The following is a 17,087-nucleotide window of genomic DNA, read 5'->3' on the forward strand; positions in this document are numbered from 1 at the left end:
CCTGTGATGTGCCTTTCTCTACATTTAGGTCTTTACCTGGAATACACTCAATAAAATTTTATCTGTTTTGCAAGGCTCAGTTCAAGAACCACCCACTCCGAGTTGTCTTCCTGGATTTTCTCAGCCCAAAGTAATCCTTCTTTTTCTGAGGTAAGTCATAAATCTTGTTGTTGTTCAGTTGCTAAGTTGTGTCCAACTCTTTGTGACCCCATGGACTGCAGCATGCCAGGCCTCCCTGTTCATCACCATCTCTTGGAGTTTGCCCAAGTTCATGTCCATTGAATCGGTGATGCCATCCAACCATTTCATCCTCTGTCACCCCCTTCTCCTCCTGCCCTCAATCTTCCCCAGCATCAGGGTCTTTTCCAGTGAGTCAGCTCTTTATATCAGGTGGCCAAAGTATTAGAGCTTCAGCTTGAGCATGAGTCCTTCCAATGAATATTGAGGGTTGATTTCCTTTAGGATTGACTGAATTGATCTCCTTGCTGTCCAAGGGATTCTCATAGCTCTTAGTTTATTTGTTTTATTTAGACCCCATTCACTTTTTTACAGTCATACTCACTGCTTTGTGCTTATTTGGCTTTGTTTTGGGCCATGCCGCAGCATGTGGGATCTTAGTTTCCCTGCCAGGGAAGTCCCTGTACTTGTTCATATTCATGACTTATATCCTCTACCTGATTTTAAATTCCTTAAGGGAAGGTACTTAGGTTGTTCAACTTTAAATGAATAATTTTCTTTCTCATCATCAGGTACAAAAGAGGTTCAACAGTGAGGTAAGTTGATAAGTTCCCCAGTGTACTTGGAATCTAATCTTTAGTTTCTCTTGTTTCTAGTGAGGACTTTTCCTGTGAAAATACTAGAGTCATTTCCTTTGTCCCCAGCAATCTCCTTTGTAACTTAAAGCCTGTGTTCTATGATTTTCTTTGCCATGGTGTTGATGGAACTGCTTCCACCAGGGGGAGCTCCTTACCATATCTAGGTTAATTTCTTTTTCTTTAGAGGCAAAAGAAAGGAGACTTCATCAGGCAAAATATTGAAGCAATGGGAATACAAACAATAGGAAGTAGGAACTTGGGACTTGGGACTTGATTTGGTTCCAGCACCAGTTGGCCCAAATACCATTTCATTTGTCATATTGGGTCTCAGTATGATTCTGGCCCATGTGTAAAGATTTCCCTCTCCCCAGTCATTTATTTCATCTACAGATATATAACAATCATGTACTTTCTGTCAAGTATTGTAGATGCTGAGCTTCATCTGTGAACAAAACCTACCAAGTCTCTGAGCACATGGAATTCATGAGGTGGACGCAGGTGGGTAACAGATAATATGTAAGATAGATAGATACAATGTGTAGTATATTAGATGGGGATGAGTGCTAAAGGAGAAAGACAATGCAAGGTCTAATAGGCCATTGTAAGAACTTTGATTTTTACTATAAATGACATGGGAAGCATTGGGGAATTTTGAGTGGGAATGGTATGATCTGACACGTTTTAAAAGGATCACTATTGTTTTCTGTATAATACACTATATCTAAGAGAATAAGCTTGGGCCAGACTGGTAACAGTGAAATTTGGGAGAACTTGTTGGATTTGGGGGTGCATCTTGAAGTTGGATTTGCTGACAGATTAGATGTGGGATGTGAAAGAGGAATCAAGGAAAACAGAGTCACCATGTTGCATAGCACCAATAGCATTGCCTAAAATGTGGCTGGTGCTCTCTGGAGTGACACAACACAGTGTTTCTGTTTGAGACAATGCCAAGGTTTTCATCCTGAGTAGCTGAAATGATGGAGTTAGCACTAACTGCAGTGGTAAAGACTGTGGGAAAAACAGGATAAAAGAAGTTAAATTGAGGATGTGTTGAATTTGAGATGCCAGTCAGACATCTAAGTGGAGTTGATGAGTGAGCTGCAGGGTACAGGAACATGGCACTCACAGGCGTGGTTAGGGCAGGAGGTAAATGTTATGAAGTCACAGATGTCCAGATAGTATTTCAAGCTCTGAGATAGATGAAATCTCCAGGAGTGAGCATAGTTAAGAGGAGGGGACCACGGACCCTGACTTGGGGCACTCTGCCAGCCAGAGATTAGGAAGATGATGAGGAACTAGCAAAGGAGACTGACAAGGAGTGGCCAGTAAGGTGGAAGGAATACCAGAAGCATGTGGTGCAGCCGAAGCCTCGTGAAGAAGGTGCTTCCAGGAAGAGGGGATGATCAACTGTGATAAGTGCTTCTGGTTGGCCAGGCAAGGTGAGGGCCCAGAATGTTCGATGGACTCTCGCAACATAGAGGCCCCTAGTGACCTGGATAAAAGCCTTTTCAGTGGACAAAAGCTTGATGGGAGTGGGGCCAAGAGAGAAGGGAAGGAGAAAAATTGTACATGGGGAATATAGACAAATATTTTGAAGAATTTTGCTGTCAAGAATAGGAGAGAGATGAGGCAGGAACTGGAATGGTGTGTGGGAGGATCAAGAGAAAGTATCAGAATAGGAGAAAATAGAGTCCAGAAATAAACCCACACACCTATGGTCAATTAATCTACAACAAAGGAGGCAAGAAAATATGCTGGGAAAAGCAGTTTCTTCAGCAAGTGCTGCTGGGAAAGCTGGCCAGCTACATGCAGAACAATGACGTCAGAACATACCTTCACACCATAGACAAAAATAAACTCACGGTGGGAGGAATAATGGAACGTTTGCCCCAGGAGTACTCACCGGTCATCGGAGTTCACTAGTCCTTGGTCACATACGTTTCTGGTAATTCTCAGAGAAGCAAGGTGTTGAGGGAGGGGAAATTGCCAGCAGGTTTGACTGGAACAAACTCCAAGGAAACCCGTGGACAGCCTTTAATAAAACTGGACCCAGAACCTCCACAGTTAGGAAAGGGGAGAGTACCTCCACGTGTGGAAGCAAACAGTTGGGGTCATGAGCTATAGCCAGCCCCCTAGTCTACTGGGTGATTCTAGCCTCCTGTGCCCACTTTGGTGGATCTGGCCTCCATTATACTGAAGACAGCCTGTACATCTACCTCCAGAAACATTATCTATTATTATTTACAGAAGGGAGAGGGAAATAAATTCTTGTAGATGCTGTGAACATGACAAAACCCCAGGTGGGGTGTGAAGCAAGTAGGAAAACTGACGTAAAATTTAAGGTCACAGTACCACAGTAGCACTAATGCCTTTGACTGTGTGGATCACAATAAACTGTGGAAAATTCTTCAAGAGATGGGAATACCAGACCACCTGACCTGGCTCCTGAGAAATCTGTATGCAGGTCAGGAAGTAACACTTAGAACTGGACATGGAATAACAGACTGGTTCCAAATAGGAAAAGGAGTACATCAAGGCTGTATATTGTCACCCTGCTTATTTAACTTATATGCAGAGTACATCATGCAATATGCCGGGCTGGATGAAGCACAAGCTGGAATCAAGATTTCTGGGAGAAATAGCAATAACCTCAGATACACAGATGATATTACCATTATGGCAGAAAGCAAAGAAGAACTAAAGAGCTTCTTGATGAAAGTGAAAGAAGAGAGTGAAAAAGTTGGCTTAAAATTCAACATTCAGAAAACTAAGATCATGGCATCCAGTCCCATCAGATCAGATCAGATCAGATCAGTCGCTCAGTCGTGTCCGACTCTTTGCGACCCCATGAATTGCAGCACACCAGGCCTCCCTGTCCATCACCAACTCCCGGAGTTCACTCAGACTCACGTCCATTGAGTCAGCAATGCCATCCAGCCATCTCATCCTCTGTCGTCCCCTTCTCCTCCTGCCCCCAATCCTTGCCAGCATCAGAGTCTTTTCCAATGAGTCAACTCTTCACATGAGGTGGCCAAAGTACTGGAGTTTCAGCTTTAGCATCATTCCTTCCAAAGAAATCCCAGGGCTGATCTCCTTCAGAATGGACTGGTTGGATCTCCATGCAGTCCAAGGGACTCTCAAGAGTCTTCTCCAAAACCACAGTTCAAAAGCATCAATTCTTCGGCACTCAGCCTTCTTCACAGTCCAACTCTCACATCCATACATGACCACAGGAAAAACCATAGCCTTGACTACAAGAACCTTTGTTGGCAAAGTAATGTCTCTGCTTTTCAATATGCTATCTAGGTTGGTCATAACTTTCCTTCCAAGGAGTCAGTGTCTTTTAATTTCATGACTGCAATCACCATCTGCAGTGATTTTGGAGCCCAGAAAAATAAAGTCTGACACCGTTTCCACTGTTTCCCCATCTATTTCCCATGAAGTGATGGGACCAGATGCCATGATCTTCGTTTTCTGAATGTTGAGCTTTAAGCCAACTTTTTCACTCTCCACTTTCACTTTCATCAAGACGCTTTTGAGTTCCTCTTCACTTTCTGCCATCCCATCACTTGATGGCAAATAGATGGGGAAACAGTGGAAACAGTGAGAGACTTTATTTTCTTGGGCTCCAAAATCACTGCAGATGGTGACTGCAGCCATGAAATTAAAAGATGCTTGCTCCTTGGAAGAAAAGCTATGACCAACCTAGACAGCATATTAAAAAGCAGAGACATTACTTTGCCAACAAAGGTCCGTCTAGTCAAAGCTATGGTTTTTCCAGTGGTCATGTGTGGATGTGAGAGTTAAACTATAAAAAAGCTGAGCACCAAAGAATTGATGCTTTTGAACTGTGGTGCTGGAGAAGACTCTTGAGAGTCCCTTAGACTGCAAAGAGATCCAACCAGTCCATCCTAAAGGAGATCAGTCCTGAATATTCATTGGAAGGACTGATGCTGAAACTGAAACTCCAACACTTTGGCCACCTGATGTGAAGAACCAACTCATCAGGAAAAGACACTGATACTGGGAAAGATTGAAGGTGGGAGGAGAAGGGAATGACAGAGGATGAGATGGTTGGATGGCATCACCGACTTGATGGACATGAGTTTGAGTAGGCTCCAGGAGTTGGTGATGGACAGAGAAGCCTGGCGTGCTGCAATCCATGGGGTCACAAAGAGTCAGACACGACTGAACAACTGAACTGAACTGACCACTAATGATGTCCTTATTCCCTGGGCAGAAGTGGGCTTCACAGCAGAACCCCCTGTCTAGCTGGGCTCAATTATTAGCTGTGTGTACTAGGAGCGATGGCTTTGGGAACACATACAAGTTTCACTGATCACCAGTCACCATGTTCTTTTTTTGTATTTGAACTTGTTTCCATGTCTCATGTCTTCAAGGCCCAGCTCAAGTGTCACTTGTTCTGCAGAACCTTCTGTGAGCCCCATCTCAGACAAAATGCATCATTTCCTTCCCTGAGTTTCCAGACCACTTTTTCTCTTTCTCTCTTCTCACACCTGTAACACTGAGGTGGGTCTGCCTGTGAATGCAAGAGATGGCAGAGTACAGTGGATAAGAACACAGGCTTTGGAGCAAGGATGCTTGGGTTTATATAAATAATATATATATATATTATATAATTTATAATAACATATATAATATATAATTATAATGATATAATATATATAATATTATATGTATATATATATATATATATATATATATATATATATTTGGCTGTACCAAGTCTAAGTTGCAGCACATGAGATCTTTAGTTGTGGCATGTGGGATCTAGTTTCTTGACCAGGGATCAAACCCAGGCCCCCTGCATTGGGAGCATTGAGTCTTAGCCACTGGACCACCGGGGAAGTCCTGGCTGCATCTCCTTGTGCCTCAGTTTCTCCTCTGTCTCATGATGTAGTAAGTAGTAAGATGAAAGCAATGAATACATGTGAAGTACTTAGAACAGTGCCCAGCATGTAGTAAGTGCTCAATAAGCTTTAAAAAATATTTTTATGGGAGTAGAGTTAATTTACAATGTGGTGTTACTTTTAGGTGTACAGCAGTATAAGCTTTTGTTATTTGTCTCTCTTCTCCTTGAGGAATAAGACCACGCCCTTTTGTTAGCACTGAGCTTGGCACAGAGCACTAGGTGCTTAATATATATTTGTGTGACTCAACAGGTTTCTAAATCAAATTCAAGTTCGTGTTTAACAGTTTCATATGTGTATGGCCCTTTCATCAGCTCACTTATTTATTGCTGTGTTCCACAATGTGTAGTGGTTAAGAATGAAGGTTCTAGAACCTGATGCCTTGGTCTGTGTTGTTGCTTAGTAACTTACTAGCTTGTTAGCCTCAGCTTCCTCATCTGGAAAAGGAGGAAAAAATATAGGAAGTTAAACAGTTACTAAACATTCAAATGTTAACTATATCTATTTCTAATCTTATTAATTAAGTGACTTAGTATATACCTCTAATGTTCTATGGACTGTGTTGGACAACAGAGATGCAGAAATGAGTAAGGCTTGGTTCCTGCTCTAAGAGAACCCCTCTGCTGGGGAAGGCAGCAAGTCAGTAGGTATAGAGCCTAGCAGAGGAAGGGAGCAACTTTTTGAGAGGGACCAGTGAGGGGAAAAGGGAGGGTCATAAGGTTTTTTTAGGGTTTTCCCTGGTGGCTCAGTGGTACAGAATCTGCCTGCAATGCAGGAGATGCAGGAGACCTGGATTTGATCCCTGGGTCGGGAAGATCCTCTGGAGTAGGAAATGGCAACAAACTCCAGTATTCTTGCCTGGAGAATCCCGTGGACAGAGGAGCCTAATGGGCTGCAGTCCATAGGGTAGCAAAGAGTCAGGCATGATGAGCCACTGAGGACCCATGCAAGGCTTTTTGGAGCAGATACATCCTGAGCTTTGAAATCTGTGGGTTGCGGATCCTGGAATAAGAATGTCAAATAGGTATCAAAATCCTTTTTGTGGTTCATTGGAAATGAGTTTTAGAACAGACGTCTCCCACTGATTTCCTGAATAAGACCCCTTTATGAGAGGTCCCACCCTCTATTTTGAAACCGAGAGAAACTGTTCTGGGCCAACAACAACGCATCATCAGTCCAACCTAAGTGCACCAAAAATGGTTTTAAACAGTTTTCCTTCAGCAAAACTCCTCTTTCCTTTTGTCGTTAAGCCAGAGGGCCCGCATGAGCAGAGGAGCACATCCCACAGGCCTCTGGCCTGCCTTCATCCTCCCTCCCAGTGGATTTTCTGAAAAGGTTGGCACTCTCTTCCCTTCGTCACCCCCACCATCAGGTGACAGGCAAAGCAGAGAGACATGTTTCCTAAGAAAAGGCCAGGACCCTTTTCTCACTCCCACCTCTCATAGAGATCTCTCCGAGATGGTGGGATGGGGCTATATTAACATTTTTGAGATCAAGGACAGGGTAGGGGTAGATGAAAATGTTGGTCTTTTCTCTTAGAAAACCAATAAAGCCAGTGACGCTTGTCTATATTCCCCAAGTAGTTCATAAGAACAATAGAATTCAAAGTTCCTGGTGTTCCTCTGGAGCTGATTTTGGCAAGTGATAAGCAGCTTGTAAAAGGGCTTATTATTGAGTGGAGCTTTGGCTGCCTGACTTTTAAGGTTGGTTATTTATTTTGCATGTTGTATAACAGGAGCATTGGGCAATGCTCAGAAGAGGCCTTCTGGGTCAGGGAGTAAGGGCTGCTCTGTCTCCTCCTGCCAGAAGCAGATTCCAGCGCGGAGTGCGAACCTAAGCCATGGCTTTCCTGCAACCCCTAACCACCAGACAGGCCTTCTCCTTAGGGGTTGAACATTTCCATCAAGTCCCAGCCCCAGAAAAATAGATGTGTGTGTAATTTCTCCAACTCACACTGATAACGTGACCTGCATTTGAAAGACCTGTTTTTAAAGACACACTGTGGTCATTTGCAACAGACAGTCATGTATAGGGTCCCTGGCATCTCAGTAGGTAGATGCTCTGAAATGTAGGACTTTGAAGAGTGCCCAGCCCAAACTGTCCCCTGTCCTTTAGGTTCTAACGTTAAAGCACGTACCGCCTATCTCCCGCTGGTCTTAACTGGCTCCCTGAGAAACATACAGACATTTTAGAGACAGTGAATGAGGGAAGTTCTTCTTTCTCCTGTTCTAAACTTTAGGAAACTGAGCCAAGGCTCTCAAGAACCTGCGATGGTCTTGATAGAGAAAAACTTAGTTGTGGCTCTTTTTTTTTTTCACTTTTCTCTTGTTTGATTTTTATGGCAACCTGAATTTATGAGGATGTTGTGTTTATAGAGGCTATAAGCCAGCGTTTGTGTCTGGTCATATTAGTACATTGGGAGACAGCAGGAGATTATAGGTGCCTGGGCAGAGGTTTCATGAGCTATTGAACGAGTTGTAGATGCTTTATGATATTTAGAAGACACATGTCTTGGGAGAGGCAGCCTTTACACTTGAAGTTACTGTTTCAGGATGGACCCTCCTTTCTCAGAGACAAGGTTTTGTTGAAGAAAGTCTTGGAAAACATGTGAGAAACAGTCATCCTCATAGAGTTTATGAGTGTGACTAGGTTAATTTTGTGCACTAAAGTCTCAAGCATCGGGGATGGTCCAATGCTTTGTCTCCTATATTAGTCAGGATAAGCTAGATTCTGCAGGGACTCCTGCTCAGTCGTTCAGTCATATCTGACTCTTTGCAACCCCATGGAGTGTAGCCCACCAGGCTCTTCTATCCATGGGATTCTCCAAGCAAGAATACTGGAGTGGGTGGTCATGTCCTGCTCCAGGGCATCTTCCCAACCTGGGGATCAAACCCAAATCTCCTGTATCTCCTGCATTGGTAGGCGGACTCTTTACCACTGAGCCACCTGGGAAGCCCCAGACTCTGATGCAGTAACAAATAGGGAACGCATATGTCGCTCACATAAATAAGACTTGATGCAGACTGGTTGGCTCTCTTTAATCTTGTAGTAGTGCCATCTGGCATACATGACCTCCAAGGGCACTGTGGCAGAGGAAAAGACAGGTGGAAGCCCACAGGCCTTCATTGCCTCACCCTGGCATTGACACATCACTTCTGCACATATTTCAGTGGCAAGAACTTATCACTTTGCCCGGTCTAGTGGCAGGGTCATGTAGAAGCATACCTGGTCTATCTGGTGGCTGTGAAGAGTCTCTCCTGTATCCTCTGGGGACCAGCTGACCCTTAACTTGCCACCACACTCTGAGGGAATGTATGAGTGATGTTGATTTCCTAATTCTGCAAACACCAAACCAGCTCTGCAACCTGACAGACAGCGCTAGTTGTAGCTAACGAGAGGACACAGGACAGGCAGTGCTTACCTGTTTGTCAGCTGCAATCCTTTGCCTTGTCCTCCCTCATCGCTCACATCCTCATTCTGCTTCTGTCTCAAGACTCACACTCATGTAAGAATGGCTCCCAGCTTAGACACCTTTGCCACTCTGGTCCCAGGATCCAGGTCTGGCTGGAGCTGTGGGAGTATTAAGTGAGAAAGTGGAAGAGCTGCTCTTTCCAAAGTTCTCACAAGGCTGGGCAGGCAGTCCCTGTCTCTAGTGGTCCTCAGGCCCCAGAGTTGAGGCACCATAAATTAATCTACAGCAAACCCTCTGACGAGACTGAGGGAGCAGAGTTCCCCAGTGTCCACGAGTATCACTGAGAGCCAGGACTTACTCCCCTCCCAATGCCGAGTTCTCTTTAGTTATGGTGGCCCTTCTCCCAGGAGGAGGATGACCAATGGAGCCATTTCCAGATTTCTCTCTAGAGGTGAAGACCAAATTCCCAGAAGGGACCTGAGAGTTAAAAAGTGGTTGGCTGCTCCTGACCTGACTTATCGTGTGTAGCTGAACCATAACCACTAGAGTATATTAGAGTGTGTGTGTGTGTAAAAATCAGTCCTGTGGTGCTTGGGGACTTTGGTTGCCCAGCCCTTGGAACAATTTGCTTCTTTTTGTTGTTGTTTTCCCTTGGAATCTCAGGTGCAAGCAAACTAAGGAAATAATTGAGTCTTCTGGCTTTTAGTGTCTTCCAGAGGATAGGGGTGGCTGGGGTCAGTGTAGACCAATCCAAGGAGTGTATATTTGCCAGAGTTGCTGCCCATCTTCCTTGTTTCTGGCATGTGTATCTCTCTGCAAGATGAGCCCTGGACCCGATGTAAGTTATCCACAGGGTAGCTGGGTGGCTGATGACGTGGTTGGCTTCGAAGGGTAGGAGGGTCAGCAATGTAATGAGGTAGGGGTTAGCATGGCTTTATCTGAAAGAGAGTCATGATGATGAGTTTTTCCTTTCTCTCCTTTGACTTCATTGTGATATTCTGTGTGGGTCCTGTTAGCTTGAATCTGGACGAGACTCATCCAAATAGTTCTTAGATACAAATCACATCCCTTTACCTTCTCGAGTCACTGACAAGCTCATTATGGTTAAAAGATTTCTAAGACGAGGTACAGCACTCACCTCGGTTAGAGTCTACCATTTAAATGTATTTCATACATATGAGCATTATGTCCTTTATATGTTTTTCATTGTTTCACAGTTATTCCAGATTGAACCACTTTTTAAAATGTCTTTGTTTTCTTTATTGGGAAAACATCATTCAATGGTGGTTGTTTATGTTCCTCTCTTTCTTTCCCAGTAACAAAATTTTAATTCTTCACTTTGACATTTTCATGTCTTCCTCTTTGTGTTTCATATTCCTGCTGTTAATTGCCACTCTCCTCACTAAGTTTTCTCCCCCTTCCCAACATTGAAACCTAAGCCTTCTTCTCTTTTCCATGTCTTCAGTTTGAGATGTTGTGTATGAATTCTAGTAAAACTTTTTTTTTAAGTGATCAAAGATATTTAACTTTGAGCCAGTTAGAATCTCACTGACTTATGTGATCTTTCTAAGGACTTCAAAGTAATTCACCTTAAAAACTAAAATAGTCCATTGTAGTACTGTGTTTATCATCTCTATCTGGGAACTAGGTAGGGGCACATTTTATCCCTTCTGTCTTCCCTTTTGTTGTTGTTAGTTTTTTTTTTTTTTTAACGTGTTTAATACTATGTTCAATGAACATAGCATCATTAAATGCTAAGACTGTCTATTTATCCTTGTGGGGTCTTAGTTAAGGCATGTGGGATCTTTGATCTTCACTGCAGCATGCTAGATGCGGGATCATTATTTGTGGCACGCAAACTCTTAGACGAAGCATGTGGGATCTAGTTCCCTGACCAGGGATCAAACCTGGGCCCCCTGCGTTTGGAGTACAGAGTCTTAGCCACTGGACCACCGTGGAAGTCCCTTCCTTCTCTCTCAAGAATGGTCAAATCAAGGTGCAGAGGTGATAACTTTTCCGTTGTCATCATCCTGATTGTTGTTTGATGTCCAGGCCAAAGTAAGAAATTGCTAGCCTATGGATTCTGCATTATTCCCTCCATTGTAAGCTAAAAATGATGCTAGGACAGGCTGAGGGAGACTGCTTTCCATCATGTGTGGATTAATGGTCTGGCAGAGGCAGGACTCTGGATTTAGAGGCCCCCAGAAGATAGGGACCCCAGCATCTAGGCAATCCTACTTTCATATTTTGTGCGTAGCTGGGTCTTCGGGGCCTGACCCAGCACTCCCAGCAGAATCCTGTGGTCATACTTTTATACATAGAATGTGGACACAGTGGGGGTTTAGCTGTCAATAATATTATAAACAGTAGAAAATTTCAAGTGTTGCTTCTTAAAGTAACAAGTGATGGCTGAGGGTGCAAGGGAGAATGACCTCGGCAGCTTATCAAACGAAGTGTCAAGTGTGAAATGGTTTCTAAATTGTAAAAGTATGAAACACATGATGGCCATTGGTATTGCATTATAAATTGCATGAGTTGCTTTTCTGCCAAGATTTTAAAGAAGGACATCAAAGATCTCAAGTATTGCTGTAGTTCAGTTCAGTTCAGTTCAGTTCAGTCGCTCAGTCATGTCCGACTCTTTGCGACTGCACGGACCGCAGCACACCAGGCCTCCCTGTGCATCACCAACTCCCAGAGTTTACCCAAACTCATGTCCATTGAGTCGGTGATGCCATCCAGCCATCTCATCCTCTGTCGTCCCCTTCTCCTCCTGCCCTCAATCTTTCCCAGCATCAGGGTCTTTTCCAGTGAGTCAGCTCTTTGCATCAGGTGGCCATCTGCAGTGATTTTGGAGCCCCCAAAAATAAAGTCAGCCACTGTTTCCACTGTTTCCCCATCTATTTGCCATGAAGTGATGGGACCAGATGCCATGATCTTCGTTTTCTGAATGTTAAGCTTTAAGCCAAGTTTTTCACTCTCCTCTTTCACTTTCATCAAGAGGCTCTTCAGTTCTTCACTTTCTGCCATAAGGGTGGTGTCATCTGCATATCTGAGATTATTGATATTTCTCCTGGCAATCTTGATTCCAGATTGTGCTTCATCCAGTCCAGCGTTTCTCATGATGTACTCTGCGTGTAAGTTAAATAAGCAGGGTGACAATATACAGCCTTGACGTACTCCTTTTCCCATTTGGAACCAGTCTGTTTTTCCATGTCCAGTTCTAACTGTTGCTTCCTGACCTGCATACAGATTTCTCAAGAGGCAGGTTAAGAAACTTCAAAATTCACTTTGCTTACCTTCTGATTAGGGCATTTTTGTTTTGCTTGAACGTAGAGCCCATGGCTGAGTTATTTTTTCTCCAGCTTCACTGAGGTATAATTGTATGCCAAAAACTGCAAATAATTAATATATATAATCTGGTGAGTTTGGACACATGAATGGACCTAGAAAACATTAGGCTAAGTAAGATAAGTCAGTCACAGAAGGACAAATACGACATGAGATTCCTCTTAGATGAGACCTCTAAAATAGTCAAAAGTAAGGATGGTGGTTGCCAGGAGGTGGGAAGATGGGGGTATGGGGGAGGGGGTGGTATTCAGTGGATAGAAAGTTACAGCTATACAGTATGAGAACGTTCCAGAGACCTGAATTACAAATAGTGTTTACAGTTAACAATAAGGTTCAGTTCAGTTCAGTTCAGTTCAGTTGCTCAGTCGTGTCTGACTCTTTGCGACCCCGTGGATTGCAGCATGCCAGGCTTCCCTGTCCATCATCAACTCCCAGAGCCTGCTCAAACTCATGTCTATCGAGTCAGTGATGCCGTCCAACCATCTCATCCTCTGTCATCCCCTTCTCCTCCTGCCGTCAATCTTTCCCAGCATCAGGGTATTTTCCAGTGAGTCAGTTCTTCACATCAGGTGGCCCAAGTTTTGGAGCTTCAGCTTCAGCATCAGTGCTTCCAGTGAATATTCAAGACTGATTTCCTTTAGGATTGACTGGTTTGATCTTCTTGCAGTCCAAGGGGCTCTCAGGAATCTTCTCCGACACCACAGTTCAAAAGCATCAATTCTTTGGCACTCAGCTTTCTTTATGGTCCAACTCTCACATCCATACATGACTACTGGGAAAGCCATAGCCTTAACTAGACGGACCTTTGTTGGCAAAGTAATGTCTCTGCTTTTCAATATGCTATCTAGGTTGGTCATAACTTTTCTTCCAAGGAGCAAGCATCTTTTAGTTTCACGGCTGCAGTCAACATCTGCAGTGATTTTCAGGCCCAAGAAAAGAAAGTCTCTCACTGTTTCCATTGTTTCCCATCTATTTGCCATGAAGTGATGGGACCAGATGCCATGATCTTCATTTTTTTAATGTTGAGTTTTAAGCCAACTTTTTCACTCTCCTCTTTCACTTTTATCAAGAGGCTCCTCAGTTCCTCTTTGCTTTCTGCCATAAGGGTGGTGGGGTGGTGTCATCTACATATCTGAGGTTATTGATATTTCTCCCATAAATCTTGATTCCAGCTTGTGCTTCATCCAGCCTGGCATTTTGCATGATATACTCTGCATATAAGTTAAATAAGCAGGGTGACAATATACAGCCTTGACATACTCTTTTCCCAGTTTGGAACCAGCCTGTTGTTCCATATGTGGTTCTAACTGTTGCTTCTTGACCTTCCTACAGGTTTCTCAGGAGGCAGGTCAGGTGGTCTGGTATTCCCATCTCTTGAAGAATTTTCCACAGTTTGTTGTGATCCACACAGTCAAAGGCTTTGGCATAGTCAATAAAGCAGAAGTAGATGTTTTTCTGGAACTCTCTTGCTTTTTCTATGATCAAACAGACGTTGGCAATATGATCTCTGGTTCCTCTGTCATTTCTACATTCTGCTTGAACATCTGGAAGTTCTTGGTTCATGTACTGTTGAAACCTAACTTGGAAAATTTTGAGCATTACTTTGCTAGCGTGTGAGATGAGTGCAATTGTGTGGTAGTTTGAACATTCTTTGGCATTGCCTTTCTTTGGGACTGAAATGCAATAAGGTATCACAGGCTTAAAAATTTATCAGTGCATTTTTTTTTAATATCATCTGGTTTCTCTCTGGATCTGCCTAAGGTCAAGACGTCACCTTTTTAATTTCCTCAGCATTCCACAGTTTTGGGGAAAAGGCAGAGGTGTTCCTCAGTTGCAGGTTAGAGCAGATTCCCCAAGCTCATGTTACCCCCACTTTGTTGGCACTTCCCTTTCTTATTTTTTTCAATTTATTTGTTTTTAATTGAAGGATAATTGATCTACAGTATTGCGTTGGCTCTCTGAAAGAAGAATCTGGCACAGCTTCATGTTTATTCTTGGTTATTCTTCCCAATTTACTGTCACTCAGAGCTGTCTGAGCCAGGGAGTTGGTGTGGGGACAGGGGATTTTGAGGCCTGGCCTGATTCCAGGCAGATATCCAGTAGCACAGCACTTAACCCCAGGTCAGGCTTCTGGCAACTTCTGTCCTCTGGAATTTTGCTCTAAACCTAGAAAGAAGAAAATAGACATAAACTCCCTCAAACACAGAGCGATAGCACTGGAGTCACCAACTTTATTCCCCAGGCCTTTTCTAGTGCCTTGCTTACAACATAGCTCTAAAGAATGTTGTCATCTGTTTCCTAGCTATACAGATTAAAAGCAACAGGAAGAGATATTGGAGTGGGGGATGGCGTGGGCAGCCGGGGGAAGAAGCTCAGATATACTGATGGGAAGTCATACTGACAAAATAGCACAACATAATAAAGCATATTGATTCTGATTACCCTGAGTTAGCTGGGAAAAGATTCAAGTGAATTAAGAACTCTGGGAAGCATGTAATATATACATGTATATTTCATGTCATCAGAGATAATCTTTAAACATTTTGATGTTTAAAGGATACGATTTGCTTATCTGTACAAATCCAGTTGTTTCTAACTGCTATACCTTGCCTAAGCCAGAATTATGAACTATTTCTTGCAATGACAATATAATGCTTTTTGATAGTAAGATTTGAAGCCCTGAGCAAAGCTGAAATTGTCTTGTCTTATAAGAGTGATTCGGAGAAGGCAATGGTAACCCACTCCGGTACTCTTGCCTGGAAAATCCCATGGATGGAGGAGCCTGGTAGGCTGCAGTCCATGGGGTCGCTAAGAGTCGGGCACGACTGAGCGACTTCACTTTCACTTTTCACTTTCATGCATTGGAGAAGGAAATGGCAACCCACTCCAGTGTTCTTGCCTGGAGAATCCCAGGGACAGAGGAGCCTGGTGGGCTGCCATCTACGGGGTCGCACAGAGTCGGAAACGACTGAAGCGACTTAGCAGCAGCAGCAGCAGCATGAGAGTGATTCAGGCATTGAGCAAGAATGTGATTTGAATCCTAGATTCATTCATTCTCAGATGTGGTCCTCAGTAGAGGCATCCCATTTCAGACTTCATCTGAGGCTCCCTCAGCTACCTCTAGGCTTTTGCTCACATTTTGGTGATTGGCCTAGGAGCTGCCTGTGATCCTGCATGGAGGCCCGAGCTGCATGGGAGGGCAGCTCAGGGCTTGGGGATACCAAACCGGAAGTGACCTCAGGCCTCAAAGAAGTCACTGCCAGCCTGTTGCCTGGGTTCACTGTGCCAATGAACCAGCCCAGCCTCGTTGTCACCACCTCTGAGTCAGAAGTCTGGGCAGGGTGCAGAGGCTAATATGCAGACTCCACTCTGGCAGCCTGTCCCATTCTCATGGCCTTGAGCTCTCTGCCCAGCTGCTGTGAACTGGCAGTCCTTGGGTGGGAGGGACACTGGTTGGGCCAGGGCTTTCTGCTGCTGTCAGAGGCATCTGTGATCAGTTCAGTCCAGTCGCTCAGTCGTGTCTGACTCTTTGCAACCCCATGGACTGCAGCACGCCAGGCCTCCCTGTCCATCATCAACTCCCGGAGCTTACTCAAACTCATGTCCATTGGGTTGGTGATGCCATCCAACCATCTCATCCTCTGTCATCCCCTTCTCCTCCCACCTTCAATCTTTCCCAACATCAGTGTCTTTTCAAATGAGTCAGTTCTTCACATCAGGTGGCCAAAGTTTTGGAGCTTCAGCTTCAGCATCAGTCTGTCCAATGAATTTTCAGGACTGATCTCCTTTAGGATGGACTGGTTGGATCTCTTGCAGTCCAAGGGACTCTCAAGAGTCTTCTCCAGCACCACAGTTCAAAAGCATCAATTCTTCGGTGCTCAGCTTTCTTCACAGTCCAACTCTCACATCCATACATGACCACTGGAAAAACCATAGCCTTGACTAGACAGACCTTTGTTGGCAATGTCTCTGCTTTTTAATGTGCTGTCTAGGTTATTCATAACTTTTCTTCCAAGGAGCAAGCCCCTTTTAATTTCATGGCTGCAGTCACCATCTGCAGTGATTTTTGGAGCCCCCCAAAATAAAAAGTCTGTCACTGTTTGCATTGTTTCATCCATTTGCCATGAAGTGATGGGACCAGATACCATGATCTTCGTTTTCTGAATGTTGAGTTTTAAGCCAATCATGTGCAATCACCTCCCTCCTTTTGGTGGTTGATTAATAGTCTGGGCACACACCTCTGCTGGCAGCAAAGTCTTTTGTTCACCCCTCTTACTGCCTGACTCCCCACCCTATGACACAGAGCGTGATTGCCTCAGCTCAAAGCACAGGAAGAGTGAGGCTGCAGAGCCCATGCAGCAGGCAGAACTGTGGCTCCCTTAGCCCTCGCCAGCATGATGCCCTGGCCCAGCCCTTTACCTCCGCCCTGTTCTGTCCCTTAATGCACTTCACCAAGGGGTGCTTGCTAACTGGTCCATTTACCCCATCCTCCTTGTTTGGGAATGACTCTCATGGCAGTAGGACTACTGAATGGGGCACTAAAACGTGGTAAAGCACTGGACTGGAAATCAGGAAAGCTGG

At 44.2% G+C, this 17,087-nt stretch overlaps 1 long non-coding RNA gene across 7 annotated transcripts in view; it reads left to right on the forward strand.

Moving 5' to 3' along the window:
- The window catches only part of LOC133242330 (uncharacterized), an 89,576-nt gene that overhangs the window by 6,834 nt on the left and 65,655 nt on the right, over positions 1-17,087 (forward strand). For all 7 annotated transcript variants that reach the window (XR_009734848.1, XR_009734844.1, XR_009734847.1 and 4 more), the window contains 3 exons: positions 75-150; positions 750-773; positions 1,236-1,313. This is a non-coding gene — a long non-coding RNA (uncharacterized LOC133242330). The remainder of the gene's footprint in view (positions 1-74; positions 151-749; positions 774-1,235; positions 1,314-17,087) is intronic.

Source organism: Bos javanicus, chromosome X (genome assembly GCF_032452875.1).
Source record: "Bos javanicus breed banteng chromosome X, ARS-OSU_banteng_1.0, whole genome shotgun sequence".
Lineage (NCBI taxonomy): Eukaryota > Metazoa > Chordata > Mammalia > Artiodactyla > Bovidae > Bos > Bos javanicus.